This window comes from Mus pahari, chromosome 2 (genome assembly GCF_900095145.1).
Source record: "Mus pahari chromosome 2, PAHARI_EIJ_v1.1, whole genome shotgun sequence".
Classification (NCBI taxonomy): Eukaryota; Metazoa; Chordata; class Mammalia; order Rodentia; family Muridae; genus Mus; species Mus pahari.
The window spans coordinates 157840795-157858186 of NC_034591.1; positions in this window are offsets into that span (position 1 = coordinate 157840795).

Here is a 17392-nt window from a genome sequence, read left to right on the forward strand (position 1 = left end):
ACATACTTATGAATCATAGTAATACGAACTAGTATATATTTCCCTGGGTTTTTCTTTGTACATTCTTCCTTTTGTTAAGAAAGGATTTCACTGTGTATCTCCAGCTAGCCTTGGACCTTGCTGTGGAGCTGAGGCTAGCCTCGAATTTAGAACCATCTATCTAGCTTCTTGAGGTATGTGAACTGCAGGTATGAGCACTGCATCAGCTCCTCCGGCAGAAGAGGCCCCATCTTCTGGCCACTGGCATTGCTCTCACATGAAACATAGGTCCAGCATCAGCTTGGATAGAAATTATCTCTAGAACTGCCCCTCCTCCCAAGGCAAGGTTGCTCAGCAACCTGAGGAGGACCCCCAAACCTTCAGGTCTCTTGTCTTGCACTAGCCTGGGGTGCCTGGCTTTGAGGCAGAACAAGCGTTTCAGGATGAAGCGCTCCCTAGAGAACTGGATTTAATGAAGGCTGTAAGCATGTCAGGTAAGAGGAAGAGAGGTTCTCAGAAGGAAGGAAGACATGCCCCAGAGCAGGGGTGCCCCAGAGAGTAAGACACACCTCAGTGTGGGTACTGGCTCTTCAAGGGACAAACAGCTCATTGTTATTGATGTTTATGGTGGTCATATAGAACATCTTAGTAGATTTTGGGTTACCAGGAAACATGAATGGGATCTCCCTGGTTCTGAAGTCCAGCTTTCAGGGCTACGACCCCTAAGGTAAAGTCTAGTTCATAGGATACAGGGAGGTAGAATATATCACTGTAATCAAAGTTAACAGTTGTAGCTGAGACTCTTAGATAGATGAAGCCTGTGGAAAGGAGTGAAGCCCTACTCAAGTCTAGACAGGCAGCTCTGAAGCTGGGTCCATTTAGCATCTATCTATACATTAACATATCTGTATGAGAGGAATGTTAACTCTATGTTGGCTGGCTTCACAGCAGATGTTGTTGACTGGGTGAGGGGCTTCCTTCCCTCCCCATGACCCACACTTTTCATGTGTTTCTCTTCTTCCCGCACGCCCTCCGAGTTGGTTAATTTTTCCATGTACTTTGTAGGGAATGCCTCCTAGGCTCACCGAGGCTGCAAAGCACAGCTTCTCTCCCATGTGCCTCAGCGACAGGACAGTGCTTGATTTCCATCTTAAAGACTCTTTCTGACATTGGGGCCTCATTCTGGAGTCTGGGTAGGTGACAGGACCCTCCCTGGATTTCTGCTCATGGATCGATTTCTTCTTTTCATGCGTTGCAGTTCAACAATGGCAGGCCATGCGTTAGAAGTGATTGGTTCTGGAAGTTTCCAAGTCTCTATGCCCCTCCCCTCTCTCACCCCCTGGATTCCTTGCCAGTGGGCCTGGTTCTTACAGACCCAGTGCAGACAGTCAGCCTGACTCAACATGGAATCCACTTCTCTTTGGACAGGTGCCCAGCCTCACTGCAGGAGCCCCTGCTGCAGACTGGAGTCATGTTGTGGGTGTGGCAGTCTGGCACTGGGCAAAGCTCTCTCTCATATTATACTCAAACCACTCTATTTTTCCACCTGCAGTTTATCTTTCAAGTAAGAAAAAGGTTTATGGTTATTATTTTATCTTCTCACAACTGTAAGCTAGTATATATTATTATTCATGTGATTCCTTTTTGTTGTTTTTTTGGAACAAGATCTCACATAGCCCAGGCTAGACTGGAGCTTACTGTATTTTCAACTGTTTTACGCCCCCCCCTTCCCAGGTGTTATGATTACCGGTTTATACCACCATGCCCAGCAAAAGTGAAATTCTTTTTGAGAAAATCATCCCTTTAAAAAAAAATGTTGAATAGAATAAGAAAGATATAGTTCCGGGTAAGGAACCCTAACATGGAAAAGAACAAATGAGCAAAGGGCTGAGAAGCAGACAGCTGGGCAAGGTTGGATTAATTATGTTTTATTTTGCATTATCTCTAGTGAACTGTGTAAAGTACAGCATTAGGAAGAAGTCAGAATAACTTAACTCAACATGATATTGACTAAAACAGGTAGGAGAAGAAACAGCGAATTCCTTTATTGATAACATTCTGCTAGTTATTTAAGATGTAGCTACAATTGTTCTGTGGAAATCTAACTATTAGACTAGGCAGGGTAGGGGGCACTGAAAGAGATTTTCTTCATAATTTGCCAAAGAAAATTTAATCTAAGATTTTTTTTTTAATGGAAGCGTAATCCAGTCTCATATGAATGAAGTCTTAGGACTAGATATTCCATGTCTGTGGCAATGTGTCTCAGTTCTGAGATCCTCGTCTTAGTTCTCAGGGGGCTGATGTTACATGATAAAAATCAAGGATCTGTATAACATTAAAAGGCTAGATTAAGGTCAGGAACCTCATATGAAGTCCTGCACTGCCCAGTCTTAGCAGCTCTTATGGTGCCAGAAGTATTCAGAAGACTAAGAAAGAACTACATGTTTTAATTAAATAACACATGGCAGAAAGCACAAGATACCAGCTTGGGTTTATCAGGCAGAACAGGAGCGCTCCTTGTGCTAAACAGACAGGCACCAAGGAAAAGAGAGAACCCGAGAGACGAGGCTAAAAAAGCTTGGGAGCTATTTAATTCATCCTAGGACAAAATCTAACGCTCCCCAGCGACGCGCTGCGAGTGGAGCCGCATTTAAGAAAGGCAGCCTGGTGTAGAATAATGATGGAGTAAGTAAATGACATGGAACTATGACGGATTCTAAACCCAACTGGAAAATCGAGAAAGAGAACCAAGTGCCGTGCAGAATGACAACCTGACAATACCCCGGAGCAGCGGGCCACATCCTGACACAGTTACCCGTCCCTGTCTCTGTGCGGGTGTGTGTGTGTGTGTGTGTGTGTGTGGGCATTGGTGTCTGGGCTCTCTGTTGGAACAGTGTGGCTTTGTGGCCCATTTTCCCACCCCTTTGTCCCTTACTGGCTGGCTTTTGCGGCTCTTCAGCAGGATCCTAGCAGCCCCATACGGGGTAGACAGAACCTGGAGGTCGGCTGTGTTCATATATCTTTCTAATTGAAGACAAGATTTAAAAAAAAAAAAAAAAAAGGAATTACTAATGCCAAAGCCATTTATGAAATTCTACAACAGGGAAAAGCCCCCGAAAAAGAAACAGATTCCTAAACCTAGGCGAGGTGTCAAAATTTAAGATTATTTTATCCTCCTGTATGCCGAGTCGTAGGAAAAAAAAAAAAAAACAACAAAACAGCGGGCGGTCCAAGTACATCAATCAGAGGAGACAGCACATTCTAGACTGGGAATATAATTAAGTAGAAGATATAAAAATAGGATTTCCCAACCTGGCAAGTGGAAACATAAACCAACTGGCAGAGGAAGGGTAAGAGGAGGGTCCCACTCCCATGGAGTAACTAACTATGGAGAATGGAGAGCAAACAGGAAATAGATAGCAACCAGTGAAGGGGTAGAGGGCGGGAGGGAGCCGGAAACCTATTAAGTGCGAGGAAGGGATGAATGTGCCAAGACCTGATTTTAGCCTCCAGTTAGAGAATTTGGGGGTGAAGCTACTGCAGCGTTTTGTGAAATACTGATACACCGTCCTGTTGAGAACTGATTTGATACATTTAGCCACAAACTGTGTTAGTCTCTTTGATCAACAGAAAACAAAGAGCAATCACATCTTGAAAACAAACATTTTTTACTTTACCGGCACTGTGGGTCAGGAATGGGAATAAGTCTCCAGTCCGTGGCAGGAGACTGCAACGCAGGGCCTGTTTCTAAAGGCACCTGTGGTCCACACTGAGGAACGCTTTATTGACTGGACTAATTGGATCACGTTTCCTCCCTCCCTTACACAAAACTCATTAGACAAAAGAATAAAGCCAGACACATGCCTTACCTTCCTTAAGAGGGGCTGTGAGAAAGTGAAAAAAAGTTGCTTAATAAAATATAACAAAATTGTTTCCCTTTCATTTCTCCACCGTAACAAGTGCAGTTCTGGGAGAAGGGTGGGGGAGCCTTCTCTCAGCTGGGCTAGCGCTAAAGCGCCTTTTCTTATTCCTTATGCTCTACTTAAAAGCTATCAATTTAGACCTGTCCTATGTATTGCCCTGTGAATGGAACAAGGCTTTGCAGTCTTTAATTAAGGGTGAAAAACTCTTTGAACATCTCCACGTTCATGTGTTCATGTGTGGAAGGCCTGGTGTAACAAAAGAATTTAATCAAACTACAAGCCTAATAAAGACTACATTGCCTGAACTAAATGCTGAGATTGTGGTCGGAGCTCTGAGTTTTACATTTAAAAAAGCGGGTCAGAGCGTTCATTCATCTTGATTAGCGATGCCAACCTAATTACTTCTGGAGGAAACAGTAATTAGCTGTAGTCTCACCTCATTAATCATGACATTCTTGTAGAAGACTATTTTTATCTGATAAATGCTTGGGATTGGAACAAGGTGTATATTTGAATTCTGGTTAATTGTACACAGCTTGCTGCATTGCATTTTGCGTTTTTAATCGTTTAACCACTTCCTTGCTGCGGGCCTCTCTGGAGGAGGACTTACATCCTTGTGGTGTATTTTTATTTTTTTTATTTTTTTAAGTCTGACTTAATGAGAGAGTTGGTTCTTGTTAGCAAACAGATCACAGGTTGTGTCCCAGGGACCTGGAGGACAGGATGAAGGCAAAGCTAGGATGTGTAGATGAAGTCGCTCAGACTCGGTGAGACAGACACGGAGTTTCTGTATAGGATTCGGGGATGTGTAGATGAAGTCGCTCAGACTTGGTGGGACAGACACGGGGTTTCTGCTGAGGATTCGAGATGAATGAGGTCATTGCGTAACCCACGCAGCGGCTTGCATATGACCAGTACTGACTACAGACTTGCAGCACACCGCATACCTTAGGCAGGGAATCTTACCTTAAGTCGGCTCATTTGAGCCTCTAACCTGGAGCTGACCCTAACACAGGGGTCATAGTTGGAATGCAGCCTTAACTCAGCTATATCTAGAGTCCCTTTGTCTGCAGCCCCGTGGGTTCTAACTCTTGTACCTGAGCTTCTAGAACTAAGCAGTCACTCTGGATAATGCATTGGTTGTTCCCTTCTGGCTCCTTTCTGGTTCACAAATCCCTCAGTAACTCTCTAAAGGAGCACCACTGAATACAGACAGAGCCCTCAAACCACGGCTTGCAATCATGTAGAACGTTTGCCTACAGCACATCCTGATGTCAGAGTGGGGGCTGCATGAGTCGCTCCTGCCCGGTGTCAGTCAGCTCCGTGGGCTTACATGGCTGGTACAGAAACAGACATCTACAGTCTTCAGGGATGACTATCAGGCTCAAGAGACTGATGTATGATATAACGTTAATTGGGCCCGGTGAGATGGCTTCATGGATAAAGTCAGGCTTGATGACCGGACTTCAGTCGCTGGAACCCACTTAAATGTGGGAGGGGAGAACTGACCCCGCAAAGTCCCCTTCTGACGGCCACACCGAGGCTGTGGCAGAGCACATGTACACACACCTCGCACTCGGTTAATAGTGAATAGAGTGAAATAATGCTAGTTAAAAAATGCAATGAAAATGGCTTTCTGAATATGGAAAGACTGCTCACAAGGATTTTTCTGCGTCCTAAAGATGGTAGAAAGCTGGGCAGTGGTGGCAAACGCCCTTAATCCCAGCAGTTGGGAGGCAGAGGCAGGCAGATTTCTGAGTTTGAGGTCAGCCTAGTCTACAGAGTGAGTTCCAGGACAGCCAGGGCTACACAGAGAAACCCTGTCTCGATAAACCAAAACCAACCAACCAACCAAACAAAAAAAACCCCCAAAACAAAAAACGAACCCCCCCCAAAAAAAACAAACAAAAAAACAGTCTAGAGAATAGCAATATGCTAGGTGAAACAAACTACTCATTAAAAAGAAAAGAAGGATGGTAGAAAGCAAAATAGTGATCCGCCAACTTATTTATGTATGATGTGAAATTATGCCCACAGGGACCAGGACGTCTACAGTGGGCTTTATCTTGTCTCCTTGAAGGAGACTGATTGAGGAAGCCAGTTCACACAGACTCACCAGGAAGGGAAGAGCCGGGTGGATCGCACATGTCTGTTGTCTGGCTTTTGAAGACAGTCTCATATAGGCCCCGGGGCTGATCTCGAATTCACTATGTGGTGAAAGATGGTTTTGAACTCTTGATCTTCTCACTTTTACCTCTTAAGTTCTGGGATGCCTGGGTTCCATGTTTAATGAGTTTGGTCCAAGACAGTGAGATGTATCCTTATCTGTTGTCCTTGTCTGCGGATAAAATGCTGGAATCTTTTGGTCTCATACCTTTTCTCAGTGTGAGGCTAGGCCCAGCCATCCTTTGCCTCAGTAACTCTTGAGTCTAGGCTTCGTTTGGATAGACTCACCCTTTTGTGGCATTTCATCTTTATATTGATTTATTAAGACAGTTAATACATCTACGCTTGAGGCTTCAGTCCTCAAGCCATTCTCTCTCTGTGTGTAACTGTGTGTGTCTGTGCCTTGTATGGTCCTCAGTGTTTAACGTCTGCTTTATCAGCACTTTCTGGGCAGCTCACTGAGGTGTAGAAGTTCATCTTACACCAAAGTCATTCCTACGCCCAGGGATATAGCAGTGTGATACTACTCCACACATGAGAAATGTAACAGACTTTAAATTTATTTTAAAGTATTAAATTATTTTATGCATAGGCATATGCATTTTGCCTGCATGTGTGTGTGTATGCAACATACATACAATGCCCATGGAGGCCAGGGGAGGGTGTTGGAGCCCCTGGAACTGGAGTTGCAGTGAGTTGTAAGATGCCTTGCAAGCATCTTGGAATTGAACCTAGGATTTCTGGAAGAACAGCCGGTATTCTTAACCACTGAGCCTTCGCTCCAGCCTCCTAGAATTAGCTTCATAACCAACAGCAAAGCCATGGCACTATTTATAAGAAGGGCTTAGGCAGAAACCCTCAGAGCATTCTTATCGACATCACTTTGAAGGGTTAAAAAAAAAAGATGTTCTAGTCTCCCCGTTAATAGGTGGCCCGTCACACACATTGTCCTCACATAGATGAGTTTGTCTCCATCACAAAACCATGGAGGCTTTTAAAAAGCTTCCTTGATTCTGCACAGGGAGCAAAGGAATGTTGTCCTGCTTCTGAAACATTTTTCCTGACTCCATAGTCCATAAGAAACTGTACCAACTTAAAGGCCCTGATTGATGGACTCATTCAGGAATGTCACAGGTTTTATGCTGAGTGCACACACCAAACTTAACTGCTTATGTTATCAAACAAGTACCCACTCATCTCGGTAAGTTCCAGGAGGTTTCCAGCCCTGCAGGTTCTGATATTTACCCCTTGGGCATCCATTCATCGACCTTATCAAACCTTGACTCACCTGCTGTCGCTGACCATATACAGAATACATCAGGTGCTCTCTGAAGGTCATGTGACTTGTCCCCTGCCCCCTGTTGCTTATAACCGAAGTGCATACCTGTATGAACACATGTAATGTTTCATCATCTTTCCACTACTTTTGAGTTTAAAAAATTTCCCTCTTTCAATTCCATGGTAGTCCTATAACTGTTAATACATTAACTTAAACTTGCTGTTTTGGGCCTGGAAATGATTGCCTAATAATAGCGGGGTGACTATAAAATACCTCAAAACGCAGACACAACAAACAGATGCCTTCTGAAACGAAGTGACCGTGTGCCTGTCTGTACCAGCTCCAGGTAACAAAGTGGACTATGTTTCTTCTTTCCAAAATTGTAATGATTCCTTTAAAATTTAAATTAAGTTTACTTTAATGGATATGCAAACACAGACTACCTGCGCCTTCTGTCAAAGCTGAGGCTGCTGGTTTGACAAATGGTTGTTGGCTGAACTGCCTAAGTCTTAGGAAAGCAGCAATAGTGACTGTGGTGGTTTGAACGAGAATCACCCCTGGTTGTCTAGGAAGTGTGGTTTTGCTGGAGGAGTGTGTCGCTGGGAGCCAGCACTGAGGTTTCAAAGTCTCTTGCCATTCCTGGTCTCTCTCTCTCTCTCTCTCTCTCTCTCTCTCTCTCTCTCTCTCTCTCTGCCTCCTGCTTACAGTCTGAGATGTGAGTTCTCAGCTTGCTGATCCAGCCACCATACTGGCTGCTTCTTTGTCACGATGGAGTCTTATCCCTCTGTAAGCCTAAGTCCAGCAAGACAGAAGAGCCCTTCTTTCTCTGTGTTTCCATAGTCATGGTGTCACAGCAGCAGAAAAGTACCTTCTGGAGTTACCTATTCCTTGTGATAATCGCTGGGTCCAGGTACTGTCTTCAATGCTATTGCTATAGCAGTTCATTTAACTTTCATGTCATCTTTATGAAATAGGCATGGTTTTAAAAAACCATTTATTTCTATGTGTGTGGGACACCTATGTGACACTGCACACGTGAAGGACAACTTGCGGAAATCAGCTTCACCCTCTCATCCTGAAGGTCTGAGTTGGTCCTGAGATTGAACTCAGTCATATGGGGCTTGGCAGAGAGTAGCTCCATCCTTGCTGGCCCCATGATGACTGTTGCCTTTTGTGTCTATTGGACAAGCCAGGCCATTATGTCACTTGGAAAGTGACAGTTGATCTGAGAGTTTGAACACTGTGTTGGCCCCAGAGCTGACTCTTGACCACTTTGTATGTTCTGAGCTCCTGTCATAGCATCTGAACATATAGGAAATTACAAGAAAGGAAGAAAATGTTGATTCATCACCCTCCTGTTAGAAGACGGGCTGTCATTTGTAGTCAGATGCATACATTTCTGCATGTTTTTCTCAAGAACTAACTTGCTTTTGGTTTTACTCAGAAAATATTGGGAATATCTTTGCGCGTGCATAGACATATTTACTGTGTCATTTCTACAGACTGCATTGCATCTGAGTATTTTTAGTCACAATTTACTGAAACAATTTGTTTCTCATTAAGAGCCATGACATGGTACATCATCCCTCGGCGAAATCTCTGTTCACACGCGTACTGCCTCTTTAGGAGAAGATCCAGAAGTGGGATTACTGGATTGAGGAGGAGAATGGATATTTTTAAGGATCCTTCTTGCCACATTCCTGTCTAGAAACGCTATATCAGTTTATACTCCCACCACCAACATATGAGATGTCTGTTCTCCTGTAATCCAAGCATCGTGAGTCTCTGGTCGCCTTCTCTCCTTAAATGTGCTCTCAGCTTTGGATTCGTGATGTTTGTGTGCTCTACTCTGAAAACCTCTCCTTCTACTACTAAGTTCATCTTGGTCTCTTCTCTACCCCTCAGCTTTTTCTGTGAAAATGATGAAGGCCATACTTGTCCCTCGGGGCTTTTATGGACAGAAGTTCTCTGCACACAGTGCACAGGGAAGTGGTAGACAAAGCGGGGTAACCACCATGTGGCTTCTGTCAGTGAAGGCTTTCTGTCGTCGTTTCTGGCGTGCACAGAGGGCTAACCACCGTGCTGCGTCTGTCTGTCTGTCTGTCTGTCTGTGGTTGTTTCTGGTGTGAGATAGCTTAGCTTTTTGGGTTGTTCTGGAATATAATGAAATTGTTTATGGTATAGTTGGGCCATTGAGTTTAATCCTTATTCATGTTTCTAGTCAGCTGTTCTATTCCCTTTGAGACTTATTCATGTGTAGGGTTGGACGAGATGGCTTACACTTGAGGACTGTGCTTCAGTGCCCAGCACTTACACCATGTGACTCACCACTAGCCGTAACTCTAGTTCCCTCGGACTGATGCCTTTCTCTGGCCTCTGGGAATACCAGGCACACGGGCAGTGCATACACATACAAACAGGTGCTCACTTTACATCATCATAGGAAACCCTTATGTTTTTCTTGCTGAAGTATAAGATTGTGATGGTTGATCTCGGCTGCCAACTTGACTCGTCTGGGAGGAGGGAACTTCAGTTGAGGAGTTGCCTTCATGAGATGCCTTAGGCCTTCGAGGGCCCTTTCTTGATTAAAAAATTGACGTAGGAGGGCCAAGCCCAATGTGGGTGGTGCCACTCCTAGGCAGGTGGGCCTGGGATTCTCCCTGTGGCTTGCTCAGCTATCTTTCTTTTACATCCCAGAACTCCGTTCCTCTGGAAGAGCAGGGAGAGGTCTTAGCTGCTGAACCATCTCTCCAAGTTCCGTCTCTTCTCATCCTTTGGCACACATAGTTTGGAAAAGGCCACTGATTTTTCAAATACGTCTATGGAGATGATGTCAAGGGCAGAATTAAGGATGATGCTACTCAAGTGGAGATGTCTCTTCACGTTGGCACCCTGTTTATGATTATCTGACAATGAGGAAGAGTTCCGTTACATGTGTTATTCAGTACATATTTCTTATCCCAACAAAGCATTTCTCAGAATTTTCTAGAAGATATTAATTCATGTTCCTAAGCAAAAATGTTGAAAAACATTTGTGAGGTGCTACATAGATAACTATGTTATCTTCTTGAAGAGCCACAGCGCCTTTTATCTTATGTATTATGCTTCAAAACGCAGAGACGAATTTACATCTTGTTTAACTCCTTTCCCAATGTATCTGTGTGTATTCCTTGCACACCTATGAATATCTTGTGGAAGTCTGTTCTTCACAGATACCAATTTGGGAAATACTGTACTCCCTGTGAGGGTAAAAAGAGAGCCTGTCAAATGCCTAGCTGAAATTCAGACACATATGTCCTCAGCATTTTTCTTGTCTCCCGCTCTAGTAATTTTATCAAGAGAGAAAATGAGTTAGGTCTGGCTTGAATTGTTATCACAAATCCATGCTGGCTCCAAACAGATCCAGTTTGATTTTTTTCTCAATCCCTTCCTTGCCCAGAATCAACACAGACTCTCAGTTTAATTAATGAAACCCACCCTGTCCCACGCCTCATCATTAGAGTGTGTTAAGTCAATATTAGCTCGTTGCTAACTTCTAATACCTTCTCGTTTTTCCAGAAACTTCCTCAATGCAAACTGCAATGACCTCACTTCCTTTCTCAGTTCCCTCTTTTGTGAATGCTAACATTGGGAGGTACCTGATCAAAACTGCGGCTGGCTACCATGTTTTGAGCAGAATCCTACAGTCTTGGTCTCCTGGTCCATGTCTGAGTTCTGTCCTTGTGTCTCTGGCTTACCAGTATCACCCACAGGAAATGATAGGTCAGAAATTCAGAACTTTTGTCATTTCTGCACTTTCAGTGGCCCCTGGACCACCAGCTCTTCTTTGTGACGTCCTCGCTTGCTGTGATCATACCCAGAAGCTTTTTGTCAATTGTTAGATGTTTGAAATCGTGGTCTTATTTTTGGATTTTATCGTGCCTGACGCTCTTCCTTACGCGTCAAGACACTTCCCTGTGGCTGCATATGTCCTTCCTTCTCTTCCTCGGTGGCGGGGGTGGGGGGGGTCACTCGACAACTCTGTGTCAGAATTCTGCCAGTCTTCTTTCTCTTTTGAGCCACACCTCTTGTCATAGAGTCACTAAGAAGTCTTGCTCGATGGATCTTACTGAAATCACTTTTTAAAGGTTTTGATCTTTCTGTTGGTGGTGGTTGTGGCATATCTTAAGATGGAACCGTGAATTATTCGCTCTCCCCGCCCCACACATGCTGTCTTCCTTCGTTTCTTGTTTTAGCGTTGAGGTTGGAACCCTGTACCTTACAGGGTCTAGCCAAGTGCTGTGTCACTTATCTACATCCCGGCCAGAAAGCATCAATTCCTTCTACACATCTTCCCTTCTCTGCTGTCGGCTTTACTCCTCTCTGGGTGACTGTAGAATGCATGTTCACTTGTGTCCAGAGCTCTACCTGGATGCCCTCCTTAATTGCCCTCTACCTTATTTTATTTTGGCAGAACAGCTCTCACTGAGCATGGCGCTTGCCAGCTAGGCCATCCTGGCTGACCTGCAAGCCCAAGATTCACCTGTGTTCCTTAGCTTCCCAGTGTTGGCATTACTGGCGCATTCTGCCACACCCAGCTTTTTCATATGGCCCTGGGAATTGAACTTGGGTGCTCATGATTTCGTGGCAAGCACTCTACTCACTGAGCACTAGCACTAGCCCTTGGCTTCAACTTCTTCAATCCTGCTTAACTCTAGGTTTTTTTTTTCCTTCACTAGTCTTTCTTCGGAGAGATGAGATAATTAGCTAAGCAAGTCAAGTTATCAGTCTTATCAACAAAAATGGCTGAATTGCCCAGCAAGAATTTATTCTTGGCAGGCAACTTATATTTTACTTTACCATACAGTGCTAGGAAAGTGAGCACCGTGAGGGTAAAATGCAATTAAAGCAGGCACATAAATAAATAAAATCAATTACAGCAGGTTTGCTGCGATAATTAGCTTGGTTTACAATAGGAAGCTCACAGGCCTTCCTCGCTTTAGGGCGATATCCATTATTTCCAGCGGTAGGTCTTGAGGTACTCTGTAAATATAGTACAAGGAATGAGTTTTACTAATTGATTTTTTTTTGGTTATAAATTATGCATTTCTGGAAACCACATTACATTTGATTTGTGAAATTCATTACTTCTTTCAGTTTTCCTTATTAATCATCCATCGAGTGGTGGTAGCTCATGGTTTAGCCAATGAGAAGTGGGAACAGGTCAAAGGGCTGAGCTGAGAGATCCTGGGTTTCAGGGTCCTCCCTCGACGGAGTGTGGTGCTAGCAGGGGCAGGGAGGCTGATAACAAAGTGCTGTGACTGAACCAACCTCCCAATCTACCCAGAACTCCCGAAGAAGTATGAGCTCACCCTGTTGATATATACCTAGCCAGAAACATTTATATTTTTATTAATTTGCAGGCATAGACACATGCATTCATGTGCAGGTACCAAGGCCATGTATGCGCATGCCTGTGTGTGCATGTGTACGTGTGTGTGTGCGTGTGTGTGTATGTGTGTGAGTTCGTGCGTGTATGTGTATGTGTATAGGGACCAGGGCCATTCGCGCATGGGTATGTGGGGAGGAACCATGGCCGTGCGCGCATGCGTATGGCAGTGTGTGTTTGATGCCAGGTTCGTTCTCATTGCTTTCTACTTAATTTATTTCTTTTTATTTTGGAAATTTGTGTGTACCTGTATCTGTGTGTCTGTGTATGCTCATCTGTGTACAGTACCCTCAGAAGCCAGAAGAGGTCATTTTATTTCTCTGGGGCTGGAGTTACAGGCGGTAGCAATATTCTTGACTGGGTAGTGGAAATTGAACTCTGGTCCTCTGCAAGAGCAGCAGTGCCCTCCCAGGCCCTAGAAACAATTAAGTTTGATATTTTGTTGAGCTCTTCAAACCTATCTTGATTCAATCAATCACACAGACATTTAGACCTCATGAATTCTGAAGAACGGCCCTGGATTCAGTAAGACCCTAAACTCGGTGGATTATATTCTCATTAGTATCCAAGTTTTCATTGTATTTCATACTAATTCTATAATCTGTGATTAAAAAAAAAACCAACAGTAACAGTTCTAACACACATGCGCACACATGGCCTTGTAAAGGGAATTTGGAACTTTGAAGTGAGGCAACAAAAGCCTTCATTCCGTAGATAACCTCTCCCTCGTGCCTCTCTGGATTAGATCTGACCTGTCCCTACCGGCCCGTGTGTTAGGGGCTTCGTTATTGGTTTGGTACTATTGGAAGCTGGTGGAACCCTTAGGAGGCAGGGCCAGCCTTGTGGGAATTCTTTGGGCACTGGTGACACCCCTCCAAGGGGACTGCCAGACTTGGCATCTTACTTCTTGTCCTTTCCCCTCTCAACTGTGGCCTGCAGCTACAGTCCAACCTGAAGCTGCAAGAACAGAAATTCCCAGCCTGGAACCACCAAAGCTGTGAACCACAGCCAGTTTCTCTCTTTATAGGCCATCCACCTTGTTCCTGCTGAGTGACAGGCAACTAAGTGGTTTACTGACTGGTAATGTGTGTTTGTCACAGTTTTTCCTCATTGTGGGCACACCAGAGAGAAGAGAACCCCATAGTATATGTAGTGACGAGAAAGAGGGGCCTCTGCACAGACACCTGTGAGAGGCTGGGTGGGCGACTCCATTCTTTCCTCCTCTAGGACAGTCTCAGTGTGACAGAGGGCCTTCCAGAAATGATAGCTGGAGGCCAAACAATCGTATGTAGACAGATATATTTATATATGATCTCTCTATGTGTGTCTATATATGCATAAGTATGTATGTATATATACATTTTAATTATTTTTTCAAGTAGTATATTTTTCTTATATTTTCCATTCCTTAGTTCCTCCTAGATCTTCCTCTACCTCCCTAACCACTCAACTTCATATTCTATTTCTCTCCCTATTTAAATATATAGGGCAGGAAGGCCTATTTATTTGAAAAGACAAAACTATTTTAACTTAGATTTTCACTTTTTAACTAGATTTTAAAACTGACTATTTTATTGGTGTGTAATGATCAAATGTGTAGTTAATAATGTAATTTCTAGAAGTAGTTGAGCTAGGGATAATTGAACAATACCTACCAATTATACAGAACCCATTACGTGTGAGGCTTGTCACAAACAGGTTTCTGGCCCTCGTGTCACAGAGGGCGTGGTGTACTTTTATGTACACACTTTGACATCTAGTGATGTGGATCATTTAGAGCAGCGTTTGCCTCGGCTCAGTTCCCTGCGATGAAATAAAAGGAAAGAAAAAGAAAATTAAATTTCAGAGGCATCAGAAACTTTCCTAATGTCACATAGTCAGAAAGTTTCAAGTTTAAATTCATCCTGTCTGTTTCCTTCAAAGCCCACCCCCTTTCCCTCAGTATCACGTCTCTCTGTAACAGAGAGCCCTGCCGCTCTGTCTTTAGGCTTTTGGCTCAACCTAGGTGTGGTGCTGTCGATCTATTCTTTTAATTCCCCAGGGAAGGTTTTGACTTCGTTGGGTTTTCAAGTGTCTAAAACTAGAGGTACCCAGTTTTTTAAGAAGAAGACAAAAGTGCCCCTGTGCTTAGCAAGTTTGATCATTGCAGTAAACGCTTCTGGGTGTACTTTGGAAAGTGACCGCAAAGCAATTAACTTTGACTGGGAAAGGAGAAGACAAGCGGGTGGTAAAAATAGATTTGGGGGAAAAAAAGATTCATAAAAGAGCATCGCAATATCAAGGGATTCCCAAGGCAGCTTTGGGGTGTTTGGGAAAGAGAGATGGGCCTATTTTCCAATCACACCCGACTTTTCTTCTCTTCATGTGTGAGCTTCTGGAGGGGGGGAGGGCAGACATATTCTTTTTTTCATCTTGGGACATCCAGGGCATGCACAGGTATTCAAACAGGTTTGAATGCTTGTTCCAAACATTTAATAGATGTTTCTGAGATATCCAGTTCAAAGGCCAGTTGTACTAAGAATAGAAAGATGTCAAATTTTTCTTCTACACGTGCATGTGTTCATGTGTGTGTGGGCATACACATTCATATGTGCACATGTGTGTGGAGGTCAGAAGACAACCTTGGGATTCATCCTTCATCCATTATCCATTTTTCTTTTGAGATGGGGGTCTCCTATTGGAATGGAGCTTATGAAGTAAGTGAATATGTCTGGCTAGTGAACCCCAGGGATCTGTTTGTCTCTGCCTTCCCAGTATTGAGATTATGTAAGTACATCTCACTGCCCAGCTTTTATGAAACCTGGGATCTTGGGATAAAATTCAGGATCTTAGGCTTGTAAGGCAAACACTCTACTGATTGAGCTGCCTTAGCCTCCGAATATGGAAATCTAGGTTTGGTTCATAGACTCAGTGGCTCTGCCATTTATGGACTCAATACTGTTCTCCCCAGCTTATCCAGAGTGGCCGATGATGTCAGAGTTAGCATTTGTGGTTTATGGGTACCAAATCTTCAATCACATCCTATCTGCGCCACTGCCGCTGCACCCCAGTGCTGATTTAGCATCTGAAGGTGCCTGGTGCAATCTACAGAGCTGTGCAGTGAGACAGCATGAGATGCTGAGGAAATCTCCTGATCACGCATCAGGCAAGGCCATGCAAGTAGGGTCCTCCCTCAGTCGGAATCCTGCTAGGAATGCCCTGCACCAACCAATTCAGTCAGCGGCCAGGAGTCTAGCAAATCCATGGCCTTGAGGGCAGGTGAGGGGAGACAGCTGCCCCTGTGTAGAAGATGTTTGAGAAACAGATGTGCAGGAGCATCCTTCCCAAACAACATAGCATGGAAAGCAGGGCTGGGATCTGCCAGAGAGAGCAGCTTGCTTGTGTGTTTGGTGATCCTTGGCTCCGTGTGTAGGAAGCCCGACGGGACACCAACGGTCACACAGTGAAAGCTCTGTGAACAGCAGTAAGCTTCATTTCAGTCCTCACACTTGAAGGCTTGTCTGGGAGGTCACTACCTGGCCTAAAGTGCATTTTGTGAAATGGAAAAAAAATCCCAAACAGATTATTTTAGAGGAATGCAATTCCTCCATTATGGAACCTTTCCTCCATTTCCTTCCATTGGACTACGTAGTCCATGGAAGCATTTCGGAGTCACCTCTTTGCACCTGCAGGTTGGTGCGGCAGGTTATTGCTTTTCAAATTCTGATGGATACCAGAATGACTAGGGGAAACCTGGTAAAAATGGAAAGGCCATTTTTTTTTAACCATCTCTCACTGATTCTCTGGCCATTCTCAGGTTCCCAGATGATTGCACTATCCAGCCAAGTTACAGAGCCAACATCCTAGGTGATGGCATGAGACACCTATTTCACAACCTTGGTGATTAAACATACCCGTTCTGTTTGCATACTGGGCCCTGTGTCTGTTGAACTTCTTTGATCTGACCTTGTCCTGGCTGCCTGGCATTTACCATCTCTGAACTACCAATGTGCCTTTCCAACTCTAGCATTTTTCCTGTCTCCTTGGCTCATTTTTCTGATGGACCACAAAGGATCCTGAACCTCCAATAAAGAGAATGAAGCACAGAAAAGCAGTCAAACATCCCACTCATTTATTTATGCACCATGTTGATCAAAAAAGAATGTCAAACTTCCCTTTGTTTTACAACTATAACAAAAGTTATGATATTAATATGATTCATTAAAATACAGTTTTAATTCCAGATAGAAATCAATTTATTGGTAATTGGCTCTCAAAATAGTCAGTAGATTCTTTATTAGTCTGTGTAATCTGTCACAATCAAGGAACTTAAAAACAACTGGTAGGCAATTACCCAAACAGAAGATAGGAGTAGCCCCACAGTGACCTCACTCACCCTTTGATACTCTGTACCTGGTGGTTGGGATCTGGACCTGTGTTTCCAGGTTCTTAGCTTCTTATGGAAAGAAGAGCTCACACAAATTTGTAAAAGTAGCATGATGATTTTATTTGGAGAAAAGCAGCAGTACGGATTATAGAGGGATATACTGTTAAGACTCAGATTATAGAGGGATACACTGTCAAAATGCAGATTATAGAGGGGTACACTGTCAAGACTCAGATTATAGAGGGATGCAC